The sequence below is a fragment of the Schistocerca gregaria genome, chromosome 2 (assembly GCF_023897955.1).
Source record: "Schistocerca gregaria isolate iqSchGreg1 chromosome 2, iqSchGreg1.2, whole genome shotgun sequence".
Classification (NCBI taxonomy): domain Eukaryota; kingdom Metazoa; phylum Arthropoda; class Insecta; order Orthoptera; family Acrididae; genus Schistocerca; species Schistocerca gregaria.
In genome coordinates this window covers 129057983-129078149 of record NC_064921.1, presented here as the reverse complement: position 1 = coordinate 129078149, position 20167 = coordinate 129057983, and positions in this window count along the sequence as shown.

The following is a 20167-nucleotide window of genomic DNA, read 5'->3' as shown; positions in this document are numbered from 1 at the left end:
TAGATTGCTGCTCCAGTAGGTCAGCTGTAGCCTTTCGGGCTGACGTCTGCAGTCTGCAGGCGAAGCCGTAGCGTGAGATTACGACGTCACACAGCGATGTAGCGTCCTCAACACCAAGCACGATGATCCATCGGAATGTACACTACTGGCCATTGAAATTGCTATACCAAGAAGAAATACGGATGATAAACGGGTATTCATCGGACTAATATATTATACTAGAACTGACATGTGATAACATTTTCACGCAATTTGGGTGTATAGATCATGAGAAATCAGTACGCAGAACAACCACCTCTGGCCATAATAACGGCCTTGATACGCCTGGTCATTAAGTCCAACAGAGCTTGGATGGCGTGTACAGGTACAGCTGCCCATGCAGCTTCAACACGATACCACAGTTCATCAAGAGTAGTAACTGGCGTATTGTGACGAGCCGGATGCTCGCCCACCATTGACCAGACGTTTTCAATTAGTGAGAGATCTGGAGAATGTTCTGGCCAAGGCAGCGGTCGAACATTTTCTGTATCCAGAAAGGCCCGTACAGGGCCTGCAACAGGTGATCGTGCATTATCCTGCTGAAATGTAGGGTTTCGCGGGGATCGAATGAAGGGTAAAGCCACGGGTCGTAACACATTTGAAGTCTAACGTCCACTGTTCAAAGCGCCGTCAATGTGAACAACAGGTCACCGAGACGTGTAACCAATGGCACCTCTTACCATCACGCTGGGTGATACGCCAGTATGGTGTGTTCACCGCTATGTCACTAAACACGGATGCGACCATCATGATGCTGCAAACAGAACCTGGATTCATCCGAAAAAATGTCGTTTTGCCATTCGTTTACCCAGGTTCGCCGTTGAGCACACCATCGCAAGCGCTCCTGTCTGTGATGAAACGTCAAGGGTAACAGCAGCCATGGTCTCCGAGATGATAGTCCATGTTGCTGCAAATGTCGTTGAACTGTTCGTGCAGATGGTTGTTGTCTTGCGAACGTCCCCATCTGTTGATTCAGGGATCGAGACGTGGCTGCACGATCCGCTACAGTCATGAGGATAAGATGCCTGTCATCTCGACTGCTAGTGATATGAGGTCGTTGGCATCCAGCACGGCGTTCCGTATTACCCTCCTCACCCACCGATTCCATTTTCTGCTAGCAGACATTGGGTCTCGACCAACGCGAACAGTAATGTCAAGATACGGTAAACCGCAGTCGTGATAATATTATCAAAGTCGGAAACGTGATGGTACGCATTTCTCCTCCTTGCACTAGGCATCACAACAACGGTTCACCAGGCAACGCCGGTCAACTGCTGTTAGTGTATGAGATATCGTTTGGAAACTTGCCTTATGTCAGCACGTTGTAGCTGCCGCTACCGGCGCCAACCTTGTATGAATGCTCTGAAAAGCTAAGCATTTGCATGTCACAGCATCTACATCCCCTCGGTTAAATTTCATGTGGTGAAGCAATTTTAATGGCCAGTAGTGTACTGTACTGTCTCAACTCGTGTAGTCGGCGTGGTACTGGCCCCATCGACAGACTCTGGCATGCGGAAGTGCCTGCAGCGCTGATTACGAACACAGACACGGATTGGCCTCCTCACCTGTCAGCAATAATCTCCGCGAGATCTGAATGCGTTGCAAGACCTCTATATCAGCGGCGTGGTAGGCGGGAAATACGGAGTCATGATTACTTGGATGTGGCACTCTCGGTAGGAGCTATCAGCGTATTCGCGGGAAGTGCTGGAACATCTAATGCATGGATATCACTTTACCATAATAAACACTGAATCGAGTGCTTCGGTATAAACAACATAGAACCCAATGACCACTTGCACCCTGAACTGGAGAACTGAGGTATTGATGGAGGCGACTCTGAGCAGGAGAACTGACGTACTCATGGAGACTGGGGGGAGGCAGACATGAAGTTCTGTTTCTTTTGACCGAGTGTGGCCCGCTCCATTACTAATAGTCAGTCATCCTTGTTCTGCTTTACTTGCCTGATCCTTGTTATGCTTTGTTTGCTGAAGAATTTGTTAGCGGCTATTAAGTGAACTGTCGAGTCTCCAATCGGTGTTATTACTTAGAGGTACTCCGAGGTGTCGCTCATTGCTCCACGTAACAAGGCCAACGTACACACACACCACACACACACTCACACACACACACACACACACATATATATATATATATATATATATATATATATATATATATATATCGGTGGTACCATGGAAATGAAATACTCGGAGTGGACCAAAACCATTAATAGCGACTGTTACCACAGTCGATGGCTACAAAATGCGACTGTTCCACTGTTCCACTTTTCAGTAGCGGCCTCAACCTACCTCCTGATCTCGAAAGTCAGGTGGTAACTGGCAGCATACCATATATCCAGCTACTAAATATCATGAAGGAACAACGATAAAAATCTCATTACCCCGGGCCTCAGCCAATAGTCTGGGATCGTCGTGAGCATCAGATTCCGGGGGCTCACGGGCATCATGAGAAGAATCGAAGCTTCTCAAACACCCTCAAGACCAAACGCAAACACTACATCGACACACTCAACGTGACCACACTGATGAAGACAGGAAAGATGAAACAACTAACAGAAAAACCGGAAAAATTTCAAATCAAAATATCTGCGCTCCAACAAACACGATTCACACACGAAGACGATTTCACGGAGAACTTTAGAATATACGAAGGAAAACCATAGAGACAACTGAAAAAACTACAGCTTTTTGGCACAGGATTTGCAGCACACAGGTCCATTACGGACAGCACAATCGACTTCTCGTCACAAAACGAAAGAATCAGCTCCACCACAGAGAAATCAGCCAACAAATCCTACACAATAATCAACGTACATGCACCGACTAATGACTGTGAGCGTGCGGGGTTGCTATTCTGTCATTCTGCGCAACGGATTAATTTGAGATGTACCCTTTACCCTGTGGATCCTGCAAGATGTAATTACCATCCCCACACTACTACAGATGTCAGGCAGATGCTCCTGACGTTCTAAAGAGAAATACCTAAAAGACTTTCAGCAAGAAATATCTTCTGGAGCCGTCCACTGTAAGGAGATGACACAAAAATTCTCAAAATTTCTTACGTAACGAGTGCGATACCTGGGTATTGGAGTAGTGCTAGTTAGTGTAAGAAAAACATGAAACTAACGAAAATTATTATTTATTTTCCTAAAATTCTTAGAAATCACAATGGCACCTTTAGTTGTGAACTGAACAATTTCTGGGTTCTTTTCGGAATCTAAAGTTACCTCTGAAAGACAGGATAAGGTAATGAAATTTCTATACAACGTTTAAGATTGTTATTGACTTGGCAAAATCGCTGAGAGCCTCGCCTCCTCAACTTGAATAATCGTCAATTAGAATGTTGCTAGGTCCGATCAAGGCTTTCGCGTGTGAAATGCAGTGAATTGTACTGTTGTGGAGGAAATATGGGGCTCGCAAGAGCTGTAGCTCACAATACCGTAAGCTGCGACGACCGCTGTCTGCGCCGCTCGCTGCTGACAAATAAGATAACCCTCGTTCTATCTGGATTGACCTTCGCCAATCAAACTCTCCCGACGCCTTGATGAAGTCAAGGCCCCTATTCACCCCTAGTCTAACTATTGGAGTGGTTCACCGGTCAGATAACCAGTCCTCTGCGATGCCACTCAAAAATTCGCCTTCAGACATTTAACTCTGCCCGTTCACATCGCGCAATAAGTGTGGCGGCCAGCACAGCGAACAACGCTTAATCGCAAGGACTCAGAATAAAGCCGCACTCCGATTTGCTTTCGGCAGAGGTGCTCTCCCAGTAAAGTACTGAGGAGACACTTGTTCCTCACTGTTTGAGTAGACGTACGAGCGCACACGCTCTCGTTACGTATTCTCGCTCCAAGAGCGACAACGGAACGGCCCTCTCCACGCTAGACGTGAAGGGGTATATCTTTCGGTCTCTTCCATTACTCCATCAGTTCAAGGCGTCAGAAATATTGTCTGCCAATCAGCATTGCTCTTCTAAAATGGGAGAATGACGTTCCATTTAAGACGACCAATCTGGAAATCTGTAGCATCGGCGTTTGACGTTTGCTGTCTCCTTGTGAAAATCTCGGAAACTGTGTGCTATTTTTGTAAAGAATACGTAGGCTGGGCGCTCCCAAACAGTGTAGCGGAATTTGCCTTTAAGCCGAACACAGGGTCATCCTTTCACTTGGGCAAACGCTGTCTGCTCTATGGGTGGTCACCAGCTGACGTAGATAGATTGGGACCAGCCTTCTGGCGTGCAGTTGCTCTCCCGAACTAAAATCTCCTGTGACCGTCGTGTCTGGAATGTATGTGTGCACGCCAGCCTCGAGTATTTCAACCACGGTGCGTTTACGTGTTATTTGCATATCGTTTACATGATTTCATACAACACTGACTTTATCTTATCGAGTATGGCTTCGAATGAAGCGTCTTGATGTGCGGAAAATGTAAGCAATGAAGGTCAGGAGACCACGACGTGTTACATGACTACAACAGGAAAAACCCGGACGTTATTGATCACTTCTGGAATGCAATGGAAGAAACTGTCAGGAAAATTCCTGCACTTAGAGTCAGAGTAATACTGGGAGACTTCAACGCTAAACTCGGAAAAGAAAAGGAATACACACATACAACAGGAAAACATACTCCACACAAGGACACAAACAAAAATGGAAAACACCTGAAAGACTTTTGCAAAAGCCATGACCTCGCCATTATGTCAACAAAATGGAAGAAACCAACACGGAAACTTACCAGATGGAAATTCCCCAGCGGAAAGCAGGAACTACAAATCGACCACGTAATAGTCCAGAAAGACTCACAAAAAGAAATTTTTAACATACACTCACATGAAAGCTACTTCGACTCAGAGCACCACCTACTACATATCAGGATTCGTCTTTTGACCAAGAAAAAGCTCCAAAAGTCAAGTTTGTTATACCAGATCCAGAATACCTTACTTGAAACCAGATACAAATATAAGAGGAAATTAAAAAGGAGAAAACGACAGACTGGACACAACTTCGAGGAAGAATCCGGGAGGCCATGAAACTGGCACAAGCACCTTGCACAAGGAAACACCGTTGGTGGAAACACACATATGTCCAAGCTATTGACTAACGAATCAGTGTATGGAAAAAATTTAGTAGTCATAAATCCCCAGAGAATTGGATAAACTTCCTGAAAATACAGAAACAGTCAGGCAAAATCATTCGCAGTGAAAAAGACCAATATATGAAACTTTTACAGAACGTTCAGAGAAAATATGACTGGATACCAACCACCCAACTTGTGCTTCAGAAGACCGGATGGAACCCTATAAACAAAAAAAAACTAAAAAGAATTGTGACATTCTGGCAAAGTACTTCGAAAAACTCCTCAACACGGACCCTAGTATTGAAAAACTGATGACAGAAACGCGTACGTACAATCCAGGTAGTGAACCTCCAACTGAAGAAGAAGTAAAAGATATAATCAAGTCACTCAAGAATCGAAGAAGACCAGGATAAGACGGCATCATCGCGGAAATCTGGAAGTTACAAGTCCCAGAACTAACCAAAGACACCCACAGGATTTTGGAAGATACCTGGGAGACGATGAAAATTCCTGGAGACTGGAAAACTGCCCTGATACATCCACTACACAAAAAAGGTGACAAGACTAACCCGAACAACTACAGAGGAATATCGCTACTACCGGTCACATACAAGATCCTTTCTAAAGCTTTACTGAACAGACTAGAATGTCAGACCGACCACTTGTTGTGGAATACCAAGCAGGCTTCCGAAAAGGGCGGTCTTGTGCGGAAAAAAACTGGAACCTGAAAATTATTTTACAACACAAACAGAACCTGCTCATTACCTCTGTCTACTTCAAAAAGCCGTACGACTCTGTCGACCGGAAATCTCTCTCCAAAATTCTAGGTGAATACGAAGTAGCAACAAAGCACGGACTATCTTAGACCAAACCTTGACCAACACGAGTTGGTTCTGTGGGGAACTGTCAATCTAGTTTTATATAGGGTAATAAAAGAATGGGAAACATCACAACAGGGGATAACATTAGGAAACCTACAGATTAAATGCCTGGCTTTTGCAGACGATTTGGCGATTGTCACGAAAGGTATAAATGAAAAACTAAACGAAAGAGCTTCCAAAACTGGACTACAGATCTCTTACGAAAAGACGCAGTTTGTGAGCACAAAGAAACTTTCATACCTGAACACAAACTACGGCACGATTTTCAAAACGGAAAAATTCAAATACCTCGATGGAACACCACAATTGAGCGCACAAAACAGAGACTCAAACCAAGAAAGAAAAACTAATCTGGACAAGGCATAAGAAGTAGTGTGGAATCATTACAACAAGAAGCCTATCTCACAAAAAGCAAAATTACACCACTACGACACGGTGGTGCTCCCCGAAGCGCTATATGCAGCACACTAATCCTAGGACATACACGTATCAGGAAACTAGAAAACGTAGAACGGAAAATACTTAGGAAAATATTTGGCGCAACTAACAGCAATGGAAAACGGATCAAGAAACCACAGAGGAACTATACAAATATACGAAGACAATCACAGAAAAATTCAGAAAACGCAGACTGCAATTCTATGGACACCTACACAGAATGCCATCACTCAGACAGACCAAACAGATCTTTGACTGGGTAACCCCTAGAAACAACAAATGGGTGACAGAAGTAAGAAACGACCTGAATCTACTCAGTGTCTGAAACAGAGGCCGAGACGGTTCTGCGACCATGTGGGCTGCAGATTTTTCGACTTGCGCCATAGGGTGGTGGCGTTTCGGGTTCCGCTGGGTAGGTCAGGAGTCCACTACACGCAGCAAGCGGCTACACGGGTAGCAGGGGTTGTGTGGCGTGGACTGGGCGGTTTTTTAGGTTACATGGCCTCGGTCAAGTACAGAAAGGGCAGCAGCCTCAAAGGGTTCGGGGCAAAGTCAGGACATGCGGGGGCCAAGCAGCAATCGGTATTGTAATTGTAGTGTCGAAGCTGCGTTGGTAACGTACCTGAACTTCAAGCGCTGAAAGAAAGCACCAAATCTGAAATCGTTATAGGTACAGAAAGCTGTCTGAAGCTAGGGAAAAATTTTGCCGAAATATTTACAAAGGCACAGACGGTGTTTAGAAAGGATAGATTGCATGCAACCGGTGGTGGCGTGTTTGTCGCTGTTAGTAGCAATTTATCCTGTAGTGAAGTAGAAGTGGATAGTTCCTGTGAATTATTATGGGTGGAGGTTACATTCAACAACCGAGCTAGGTTAATAGTAGGCTCGTTTTACCGACCTCCCGACTCAGCAGCATTAGTGGCAGAACAACAGAGAGAAAATTTGGAATACATTTCACATAAATTTTCTCAGCATGTTATAGTCTTAGGTGGAGATTTCAATTTACCAGATATAGACTGGGACACTCAAATGTTGGAACACGTGAGGCAATACTAACCTTACGACTTATCTTAGAAGAAAGATTAAGAAAAGGCAAACCTACGTTTCTAGCATTTGTAGACTTAGAGAAAGCTTTTGACAATGTTGACTGGAATACTCTCTTTCAAATTCTGAAAGTGGCAGGGGTGAAATACAGGGAGCGAAAGGCTATTTACAATTTGTACAGAAACCAGATGGCAGTTATAAGAGTCGAGGGGCATGAAAGGGAAGCAGTGGTTGGGAAGGGAGTGAGACTGGGTTGTAGCCTCTCCCAGATGTTATTCAATCTGTATATTGAGCAAGCAGTAAAGGAAACAAAAGAAAAATTCGGAGTAGGTATTAAAATTCATGGAGAAGAAATAAAAACTTTGAGGTTCGCCGATGACATTGTAATTCTGTTAGAGACAGCAAAGGACTTGGAAGAGCACTTGAACGGAATGAATAGTGTCTTGAAAGGGGGATATAAGATGAACATCAACAATAGCAAAACGAGGATAATAGAATGTAGTCGAATTAAGTCGGGTGATGCTGAGGGAATTAGATTAGGAAATGAGACACTTAAGGTAGTAAAGGAGTTTTGCTATTTGGAGAGTAAAATAACTGATGATGGTCGAAGTAGAGAGGATATAAAATGTAGACTGGCAATGGAAAGGAAAGCGTTTCTGAAGAAGAGCAATTTGTTAACATAGAGTATAGATTTAAGTGTCAGGAAGTCGTTTCTGAAAGTATTTGTATGGAGTGTAGCCATGTATGGAAGTGAAACATGGAAGATAAATAGTTCGGGCAAGAAGAGAATAGAAGCTTTCGAAATGTGGTGCTACAGAAGAATGCTTAAGATTAGATGGGTAGATCACATAACTAATGAGGAGGTATTGAATAGAATTAGGGAGAAGAGGAGTTTGTGGCACAACTTGACAAAAAGAAGGGACCGGTTGGTAGGACATGTTCTGAGGCATCAAGGGATCACAAATTTAGCATTGGAGGGCAGTGTGGAGGGTAAAAATGGTAGACGGAGACCATGAGATGAATACACTAAGCAGATTCAGAAAGATGTTGTTTGTAGTAAGTAATGGGAGATGAAGAAGCTTGCATAGCATAGAGTAGCATGGAGAGCTGCATCAAACCAGTCTCAGGACTGAAGACCACAACAACAAACAACTCAAATCTTTAGGACGGGTGGTAGGGACAGAGCATAGACTGACATTATACTGAGTGCTCTATCCGAAAAGTACCTCGAGCAATTAAACAGAGAACCGACTCGTGAAGATAACATCTTGGACCTACTGATAACAAACAGACCCGAACGTTTCGACTCTGTAAGTGCAGAACAGGGAATCAGTGATCACAAGGTTGTTGCAGCATCCCTGAATATGGAAGTTAATAGGAATATAAAAAAAGGGACGAAGGTTTATCTGTTTAGCAAGAGTAATAGAAGGCAGATTTCAGACTACCTAACAGATCAAAACGAAAATTTCTGTTCCGACACCGACGATGTTGAGTGTTTATGGAAAAAGTTCAAGGCAATCGTAAAAGCGTTTTAGACAGGTACGTGCCGAGTAAAACTGTGAGGGACGGGAAAAACCCACCGTGGTTCAACAACAAAGTTAGGAAACTCCTGAGAAAGCAAAGAGAGCTTAATTCCAAGTGTAAACGCAGTCAAAACCTCTCAGACACACGGAAGCTAAACGATGTCAAAGTTAGCGTAAGGATGGCAATGCGTGAAGCGTTCAGTGAATTCGAAAGTAAAATTCTATGTACCGACTGGACAGAAAATCCTAGGAAGTTTATGGTCTTACGTTAAATCAGTAAGTGGCTCGAAACAGCATATCCAGACACTCCGGGATGATGATGGCATTGAAACAGAGGATGACACGCGTAAAGCTGAAATACTAAACACCTTTTTCCAAAGGTGTTTCACAGAGGAAGACCGCACTGCAGTTCCGTCTCTAAATCCTCGCACAAACGAAAAAATGGCTGACATCGAAATAAGTGTCCAAGGAATAGAAAAGCAACTGGAATCACTCAACAGAGGAAAGTCCACTGGACCTGACGGGATGCCAATTCGATTCAACACAGAGTACGAGAAAGAACTTGCCCCCCTTCTAACAGCAGTGTACCGCAAGTCTCTAGTGGAACGGAAGGTTCCAAATGATTGGAAAAGAGCACAGGTAGTCCCAGTCTTCAAGAAGGGTCGTCGAGCAGATGCGCAAAACTATAGAAATATATCTCTGACGTCGATCTGTTGTAGAATTTTAGAACATGTTTCTTGCTCGCGTATCATGTCGTTTTTGGAAACCCAGAATGTACTGTGTAGGAATCAACATGGATTCCGGAAATAGCGATCGTGTGAGAACCCAATTCGCTTTATTTTTTCATGAGACCCAGAAAATATTACATACAGGCTCCCAGGTAGATGCTACTTTCCTTGACTTCCGAAAGGCGTTCGATACAGTTCCGCACTATCACCTGATAAACAAAGTAAGAGCCTACAGAATATCAGACCAGTTGTGTGGCTGGATTGAAGATTTTTTAGCAAACAGAACACAGCATGTTGTTATCAATGGGGAGACGTCTACAGACGTTAAAGTAACCTCTGGCGTGCCACAGGGGAGTGTTATGGGACCATTGCTTTTCACAATAAATATAAATGACCTAGTAGATAGAGTCGGAAGTTCAATGGGGCTTTTCGCGGATGATGCTGTAGTATACAGAGAAGTTGCAGCATTAGAAAATTGTAGCGAAATGCAGGAAGATCTGCAGCGGATAGGCACTTGGTGCAGGGAGTGGCAACTGACACTAAACATATACACATGTAATGTATTCCGAATACATAGCAAGAAGGATCCTTTATTGTATGATTAAATGATAGCGGAACAAACATTGATAGCAGTTACTTCTGTAAAATATCAGGGAGTATGCGTGCGGAACGATTTGAAGTGGAATGATCATATAAAATTAATTGTTGGTAAGGCGGAGTCCTTAGAAAATGTAGTCCTTCAACAAAGGAGGGGGCTTACAAAACACTCGTTGGACCTATACTTGAGTATTGCTCAACAGTGTGGGATCCGTACCAGATCGGGTTGACGGAGGGAATAGAGAAGATCCAAAGAAGAGCGGCGCATTTCGTCACAGGGTTATTTGGTAAGCGTGATAGCGTTACGGAGATGTTTAGCAAACTCAAGTGGCAGACTCTGCAAGAGAGGCGCTCTACATCGCGGTGTAGCTTGCTCGCCATGTTTCGAGAAGGTGCGTTTCTGGATGAGGTATCGAATATATTGCTTCCCCCTACTTATACGTCCCTTGGAGATCACGAATGTAAAATTAGAGAGATTCGAGCCCGTACGGAGGCTTTCAGACAGTCGTTCTTCCCGCGAGCCATACGCGACTGGAACAGAAAAGGGAGGTAATGACTGTGGCATGTAAAGTGCCGTCCGCCACACACCGTTGGGTGATTTACGGAGTATAAATGTAGATGTAGATGTAGAACATCACATCAGACATAATAGACGACAGAATTAAATTCAGAAACTTCATTAAGAGAAGTAAACTATATGAGATACACTGTGACAAATGGACAGGCGTAAAATCGACAGAAAAACGCAAACAAGATCACAGTCGGAAGATGATAGAAATATGGGCAAGCAAAAAGGCTGCGCTCTTTAAGGGCGAAACATAATATATATCACAGGACGTTCTGCTGTATGTGCCACTTGCGGGTGGTGATTGGAGCCAATGTGGTAACGTATGCTCATGTGCTCGACCGTCTTTACAGTGTTGATAGTTTCTTTCTGCTGCATTACTGTGTTATCACCTCTGCCTGGTTTTGCCAGTGGCTGTACGAACGTGAACTTGAGGAAAATTTTAATTTCTTGCCCTTTTCTTCTCTGTGGTTTAATACAATGGAGGAAATGTAGTGTTTAGCATGCTTAGACGACGAGGTCTATCTCCATTAGGAGTAAGACATCGCAGGTGTCATTTTAAAAGAAACGATCTAGGAATTTCTCCGCTACTGCTGGCCTCTGAAGTGTTATTCTGTGTAATTTTTAGGTCGTAGCTCTCTGCGCGTTTGTTGATCGCGATGACAGCCAGCTGTGATGCATACAAAATTATACCTAACTTCGATTAGATGTAAATTTCAAGGAGCGTCTGAAACTGGAGAGTGCTCTCCCGAAATTGGTCATGTTAAAGAAATGAAAAACCAGCGTTCCAACCAGACGTTGATCTGTTTACAATTACAAATTATCACACTACTGAATTCCCAGCATCCACTACGCTTTAAAGTAAAAGTCTAAAAGTGGAAGTAAAGTTCCGCGTTCTGATTCTAACTGGTCGATAAGGCCCCTACTGACTGGCATTTCATCCTTTGCCAAGGACTTCATTGGGTGTGATATAGAAGGCCATTTACGTAGCACTCCACTCTCCTAGTGGTTGTCATTTTTTGTTTTGTTTTGGAGCGGCTACTAATCGATCAAGTAGTTCGTCAGTTGATCTCACGCAGGTGAGTGCACCGGGTACCAGTCCTCCAAACAATAAATATCCCTAGCAGTACCAGAAATTGAACCCACGTCCTCTGCATGGCAGCCAGTCGCGACGAAAGCTCAGATTCCGAGGCGGACATAGTCCAAATATTATTAAAACTAATACTGGGAAGTCACTAAGTAAACCTTTGATCACGAAAAATATCAGAGTAATCTCGAAGATGACAGAATTTCTGTTAAAGACAGCCCCGGTGTAAAAGATAGTTCTTAGGTAGCAGATATTTTCAAAAAATTATTTTTTAACATAGCTGTGAGAATTGCTACAAACTATTCAGAAGAGAAAGCAGAAATACTAAACTGGAGAAGCAATTCTGAAGAAACTGAGTGAAATTAAAACCAATCACACTCTCCCGTCTGAAGTACAGAATATCATTATTACTCTAAAATGTAGGAGGTCATACTGGGTCGATAATTTCTCCATCGAGAGACTAAAAGGTTGTGGCCCTACGACATGTAATGTTCTGAGTTAATTATGTAATTCAACAATGATTCAAGGTGTTTTTATAGACAGGTAAAAATATGTCATTGTCTGCACCCTTTATAAGAGGTGTGGCTCCACAATCATCAGTAACTATCGCCCAGTGTCACGCTCTACATTTCAAAAATTTTTTTGACGGTAATGTACTCCAAGGTTGTCATCTGCGTGCTAATTGGATACTTAGCGAATCACAGTTTAAGTTTCAAAATCGCTGCTCTGTTGCGTTTGCTATTTATGCAGTTACTGATAAATAACACAATCTTTAACTGTTAAAACATTACCACGTCTAATCTTTCGTTGCTTATCAAAAGTATTTGATTGTCTCAGTCATAACATTTTTACTAGACACGTTAGGTTTCTGTTGTCTATGTGGTTCACAGAACACGCCTGTGATAGATATTATTTGAGAAACAGAATGCAGAAAGTTACTTTAGGCTGTTCGAGTAATGTTAAGAGGGACGCCACATGATCTGCATGGTGAAAATTATGCCAGAATTGCTACTAGGACCGATATGGGCTCACTGCTGTTCTTGCTTTATATTAATTATCTGCCATTTTATTTTTATCCATAGACTGAATTAATATTGTTTGTCTTTCGCATTTGATAAAAGCATTATTATGAAGCCGAGTAAAGAAGTAACAACAGAGAAAACAGTGAATGATATTTTTGTGAGAACTACTGAGCGGTTTACACATGGGATTAACTTTAAACTTTGAAAAAAATGAACCAACAGCTCATCCAGTTTTGTACGGTAAAAAAAATTACATCTCATGTTAACCTATCAGACCAATAAGAAATAATTACAAGGGCAGAAAATTCTAAGCTCTGACATTGTTAAAAACTTTAAGTGGGGAAACAATATAGTAAAATAGCTAAAACGTTTAGGTCAGCATCTTTTGCCGCAAGAATAATCGCAAAACTTTGTGGATATGGAAGTTAGTAGCTTAAGTGTATTTCAGTTCACTGGGGGATACTATTAGGGGTAACCCCCCCCCCCCTGTGAGCAAAAAATATCAATTTCCACAAAGACAGTAATTAGTATTCGTTTTATAAATTGAAGCACCTTTTCCACGCTGCAAACTTTATTTATGTTTGCAAAGTACCTAGTTGGGGAGTTTATAAAACGTTAGTTTTACACACATATTCAAATTACTTAGATTTATTGGCATACCAAAAGTTAGGCATTTAACAATTAAGGCAAAATGATCTTCAGCTACACTCCCTGACAATTGCTTCTTCATACACAGTAATGAGATTCTGTGACAACTCCATAACAAACATTCAGTAGTGGCAACCTGTGCTAGTGCAAGTCTGATGAACATAACATGAGGGCCGAGGGGAAAACTGAGGATAAAGCGTGCAAGTGCCAAGTTAGCACGGAATGCAGATACTGATGGTAGTATGAGGAACTAATGTAGGTGCTCGTAATACATAGAGTTATTGCGGGTAATATCTAAAATTTTTGAAGGTAATATGCCTCATCTGTTGTGGATTTTGGAAGCAAACTGTTCATGACTTCACAAGCAAATCTTCGGAGTGAAGCTCTGAAATTATAAAGTTATAAACTGACTTCAAATTCCCTACATCCCACACAGCACATCCACCTCGCCTTAGCGCAGCTGTCAGTGAGAGTACTATTGGGACCTCAATCAATGGTAGAATGAGGCTGCGTGTCAGATAGACAGCAAATTTTCTAAGACCTCCCATACGTGTTATACCTGCTGTTGGCAGAGGCAGACGAAGATGGTGGAATGGCAGTTGTGCTCAGGAGATAGGACAAGATCTGAAGTTGATTAACCAGCAAGAAGAAGAGTGGTGAAGTGAAGTGATTCTGCGTGAGAGCGTGTTACAAGGAAACCTCGTTTTGCCGAATTTACGATATATGTTCAATTAGACTGACTGTCATTCGTCAATCGTCGCTAATCCTTTCCCTCCCCATTGCCAATGAGGCAGTTTCTGTCCAGCGCACTCATGCTTCTCTGCCATTCTCTAAAACTTTTGATGAACCAATGTCCGGAAGTCTTACGTCCTTAAAGAGTTTTACAAGGGCTACACCTCTGGCAGTATCTGACGGTTTTCGAAGGTTTAGCTGGGGTCTGTCTTTTCACCTGCAAGCCAGTGGTCTCCAGTGTCTGTCGCAAAAACTAGCTTTCTACGTCATGCTAACAATAGTGCCGTATCGCTGAAAACTTCTCATCACTCCACATCATAAAATCATTTGCATGATCGGCCACTACATTAAAACACACATTTTTTCCATCTGTAACGCATCACCACAGGGTGTGAAATAGGTGTATGTGGAGCCTGGCTATCATCCCGATGACCTTCTAAGAAGGGCTCAGCAAGGTGGTCCCTGAGTGTTCCAGCGGTCACCAATGTTACTACGTCGACTGGTGTGCTTCGAAAACTTTCCCTTATTTCCAACCAGCATGCATATTTGCTTGCATATAGTATCAGTTCATTTGTCGCTTTCTAATTAAGAATGCATGTCTAGGGCTAGTCTCTAAAATCAATTTATATGAATCTACATGCGTTGTGTGACTCTTCTGAAAAACTGTCTCGTAACACGTTTGCCTCTTAGAGTAAGAAATGTTCACTGATTCTGAACCAGAATAATACACATTTTGTATGAGTTACACTACCGGCCATTAAAATTGCTACACCACGAAAATGACGTGCTACAGACGCGACATTTAACCGACAGGAAGACGATACTGTGATATGCGAATGATTAGCTTTTCAGAGCATTCACACAAGGTTGGCGCCGGTGGCGACACCTACAACGTACTGACATGAGGAAAGTTTCCAACCGATTTCTCATACACAAACAGCAGTTGACCGGCGTTGCCTGGTGAAACTTTGTAGTGATGCGTCGTGTAAGGAGGAGGAGAAATGCGTACCATCACGTTTCCAACTCTGATAAAGGTCGGATTGTAGCCTATAGCGATTGCACTTTATCGTATCGTGACATTGCTGCTCGCGTTGGTCGAGATCCAATGACTGTCAGCAGAATACGGAATCGGTGGATTCAGGAGGGTAATAAGGAACGCCGTGCTGGATCCCAACTGCCTCGTATCACTAGCAGTCGAGATGACGGGCATCTTATCCGTATGGCTGTAACGGATCGTACAGCCACGTCTCGATCCCTGAGTCAACAGATGGGGACGTTTGCAAGACAACTACCATCTGCACGGACAGTTCAACGACATTTGCAGCAGCATGGACTATCAGCTCGGAGTCCATGGCTGCGGCTACCCTGGACGCTGCATCACATATAGGAGCGCCTGCGATGGTGTTCTCAACGACGAACCTGGGTGCAAGAAGAGGAAAACGTCAGTTTTCCAGATGAATCCAGGTTCGGTTTATGGTATCATGATGGTCGCATCAGTGTTTCGCGACATGGCGGTGAACACACGCTGGAAGCGTGTATTCATCATCGCCTTACTGGCGTATCACCAGGTGTGATGGTATGGGGTGCCATTGGTTACACGTGTCGGTCACCTCTTGTTCGCATTGGCGGCACTTCGAACAGTGGACGTCACTTTTCAGATGTGTTACGACCCGTGGCTCTTCCTTCATTCGATCCCTGCCAAACCCTGTATTTCAGCAGGATAATGCACGACTGCATGTTGCAGGTCCTGTACAGGCCTTCTGGATACAGAAAATGTTCGACTGCTGCGCTGGCTAGCACATTCTCCAGGTCTCCCACCAATTGAAAGCGTCTGATGAATGGTGGCCGAGCAGCTGGCTCGTCAGAATACACCAGTCACTACTCCTGATGAACTGTCGTATCGTGTTGAAGCTGCATGGGCAGCTGACCTGTACACGCCATCCCAGCTCTGTTTGACTCAATGCCCATGCGTATCAAGGCCGTTATTACCGCCAGAGGTGGTTGTTCTAGGTACTGATTTCTCAGGATCAATGCACCCAAATTGCGTGAAAATGTAATCACATGTCAGTTCTAGTATAATATATTTGTCCAATGAACACCCGTTTATCATCTGCATTTCTTATTTGTGTAGCAATTTTATTGGCCAGTAGTGTACTGCTGCAGAAAACAGTTCACATAATAACTCCTACATCAAATGTCATGTTTTATTTTAGTACCCCCTTCAAGAATTCTGCAACTCATTAACTTAGCTGGGTAGATTACTAATTATTGGTTGTTTATTATTAAACCGTGTACTGCCGATGCCCAAAGTAGTGTCTGTGTAACGTGCATTTCATTTTAGTCTAAAGTATCCTTTGTGATCAGCAGTTTCTGCCGTGTGCACGTTCACTGTATTCCATGGAAGTATAAGTTTAATTGGGTATTGAAATATATTTCCGTCCTGGCTTGGCAGTACGAGGACTGGGACAGTACATTAGCTTTCGTGGCGCAATGGCAGGATGGGCACTCATAAAAAATGGGGGAATGAACAACGGCAAACGGCACATTACTGTGTGACCTAAATGACTCGTAGAGCATGTGCAGATGAAGAAACGATGCATCCTGCCCAAAGTTTCTAGATATACTTGGTGGTTTTCTCTCTGCGCAAGGGAGTCAAAAGGGTGTGATTCTACGTGCTCTGCTTGAGGTCTAACTGGACTACAGTTTCACTACGAAAAGCGTGACAGCTTCACGGTCGGTTAACCTTGCGGAAAACGGGTTCATGGAGTCGTATATTTCACTGGCGGGAAGAAACATGGTTTTGGGATATTGGAGACAATGGTCAGATGGTCGAGTATTGAAGCGCGCAGTCAGATAGCTGAGTTACCGTATAAAGTTCAATCAGATAGTGTTTGGGTGAGTAACAGAGATTGTGAAGAATAACTTCGATTCAGTTAAGTCAGATGACAGTGAGAATTAATAGCGTCTTATTTAGATGCTGAGAGTATCAGATAGCTACTGGGGGCCGCATAAGATCCTTGTCGGGTGCAGCAGATGTCTGACGGAAGACAACAAAGGTTGCTGCGGTGAGAAACAGCTTCAGTCTGCAAGCCGAAATTGTACGAAACATATAATTATAAACATGAATAGTGTGGAGTTTTAGGCCGTGGTGTAATTAGTATCTCTCACGGTCACCAACGTTGCTGTTTATGAGATTATGTAAATAATGAGTAAATTTACAATCATTCTTTCAGCTCGACTATTGTCTGGTTTGCTCTTACAGGAACGCGAAGTCCAGAATGCTCTATCCCCCTATTATCTACCCAAGCTTTAATTAACAATGCTCTAACTAGCCATTCCGTAATTGTATCTTACATGCTCTGTAGTATTTTCTCCTACAGTGTTAGCGCTGTCTGCCTCTTCCCATAACTTACTTTACTGAGCAAGCCTCGTTCTGGTATGGCTCCCACGCCACTCAACTATAGTACACATATCCTTATGGTACAGAATCCTCCCCACAGTGGTTTCTCTCTCTGCCACTATTCCCTCCCCCCCGCCCCATCCCCACCCCCCGCCAAACCACAGGTTTTACTCTGATACTAATTCGTGTGGCACAATAATGTGTAGCACGTTTCCACAATAACGTAGCCAGAGCATTGCCAATCGATCTAGAAAATGTTTATGACACAGTTGGCAATGCTCCTTTTACATTAAGTTTCCTACTCCCAACATTATCATATTCGGTAGTACACTGACGGAACAAAGTCCCAGCATCAAGAAGGAGTTGTGCGACGAAAGTTGGTAGGCGTGTTTAAGCATCTGAAAGATGATGTTTATTCAAATTGCGTGCTTGTAGCTAAGAGGTTGGGTTGGGTTGTCTGGGGGAAGAGACCAAACAGCGAGGTCATCGGCCTCATCGTATTAGGGAAGGATGTGGAGGGAAGTCGGCCGTGCCCTTTCAAACGTACCATCCCGGCATTTGCCTGTCGCTTAAGAGTGGAGTTAGTAACACCACTATGAGGATGCAAATCAAGTTTAATGTAAACATAACCTGTAACCTTTGACAATGGGCGTGGTAAGATTACGCTCGTCAAGAATGCTCTTGAGTTTGAACGGAACGGTGTAACAGGACTACGAGAAGATGAATGTTTCTTCTGCGACATTTCAGAGCTACTTGACAATAATGTAGCCACTGTACATGTTTGTTGGCAGTGGTGGTCACGAGGATGTTCAGTCATAAGATGACCGACTGGACTCTAGACGGCCACGTGGCGCTTCCGAGACGGTAGATCATCGTGTTCTGCACGTGTCTCTGTCGCGTCGTGCTGAATCTGGAGCAGCAATCTGGGCACCAGCACACGACAGTGACACAACGAATTGATGACAAGTGAGAGTTCATTGGAGGAACTGGTGGGGGCTTGCTGTACGTTCTGATGAAAACTGGTTCGGCCTCGTTGATGGCGAAATGTTGGTTAGAAGGCCAGTTCAGGGTCTACACCAAAACCTGCCTCCGTGTAGAGTCACTGGACCTACATCTGGAGGTGTGGGGTGCGAGTTCGTATGACAGATGGTGCACTTCTGTGTTTCTCCCCCGCAACCTGTATGCAAAATTGTTCAGCAGTCTGATTTTCATCCTGGGGTGTTTTCCAGCAGTATAACGCCTGCCGTATAACACTGTTGTAGCCCAACATGCTCTGCGGAGCGTCGACATCTTGCCTCGACTTGCTCGATCACCAGATCTGTCACGAGCCGAACGCATATGGAACATCATCGGACGCCGACATCGGACGCCGGCATCATCCACAAACAGCATTAACCTTCCCTTTACAGACCGACCAGTTGTACAGGATGGCGCGTATGGGCAGGCGGTGGGCGTTATGGACTGAAAGGATAATTTTTAGATAAAGGCCACTTATTGGCGAAAGCATGCTGAAAGGGGTTACATAGGCCTCGGGATGTGAGGGTGAGCCAGAGCGTGGGGTTTGGCGAAACATAGTTCGCGAAGTTAGCGAAAGTTGTTGTCTGACAAAACTAAGCCCACAGTGCCGCAGCACCGGGAGAAGCGGGTGATGTTCACTGCTACAGGGCGCATCCGACTCGCGGGTGAGCAGGAATACAAGAAAGCGGGCCCGGCGACGGGCGGCCGGGTACATTCGACGCACCACGCGGCTTCCTCCGCCCTGATTGGTCGGAATCGAGGAAACCGTGCGGGCGGCATGGAACTTTCCAGGGCGTTGTCTGCTAAGCGACGCCTCGGGCGGCGTTACCTCGTAAGAACATGAGAGAGGCGCGTGGCCAAGGTGCCCTTCCTCGGTGCTGACCTCCTGTTACTAGACCGTGGGACCGTGGGACCGTGGAACTCCATTCCAAAAACTGACATCTGACACCTATGTTTGCGTTCTACATTCTGGTGTTTGTATTGGTTATTAATGTACCGGCGCCGGCAGCTGTGGCCGAGCGGTTTTAGGCACTTCATTCCGAAACTGCGCTGCTGTTCGAATCCTGGCTCGGGCATGGATGTGTGTGATGTCCTTAGGTTAGTTAGGTTTAAGTAGTTCTAAGTTCTAGGGCACTGATGACCTCAGAACTTAAGTCCCATACTGCTCAGAGCCATTTGAACCATTTTCTACCAGCATCTCAGATTTGCAGGGGCTTACCTCGCGCTTACATTACTCTACGATCATGCAATGTTAGTCGCTTAAATATCTTACCTATGTATTCTCAAAATTTCATTACTATAGATTAATTATTGTTGCGATTATTTTCCGTTAGTGTATGAAACAAGAAA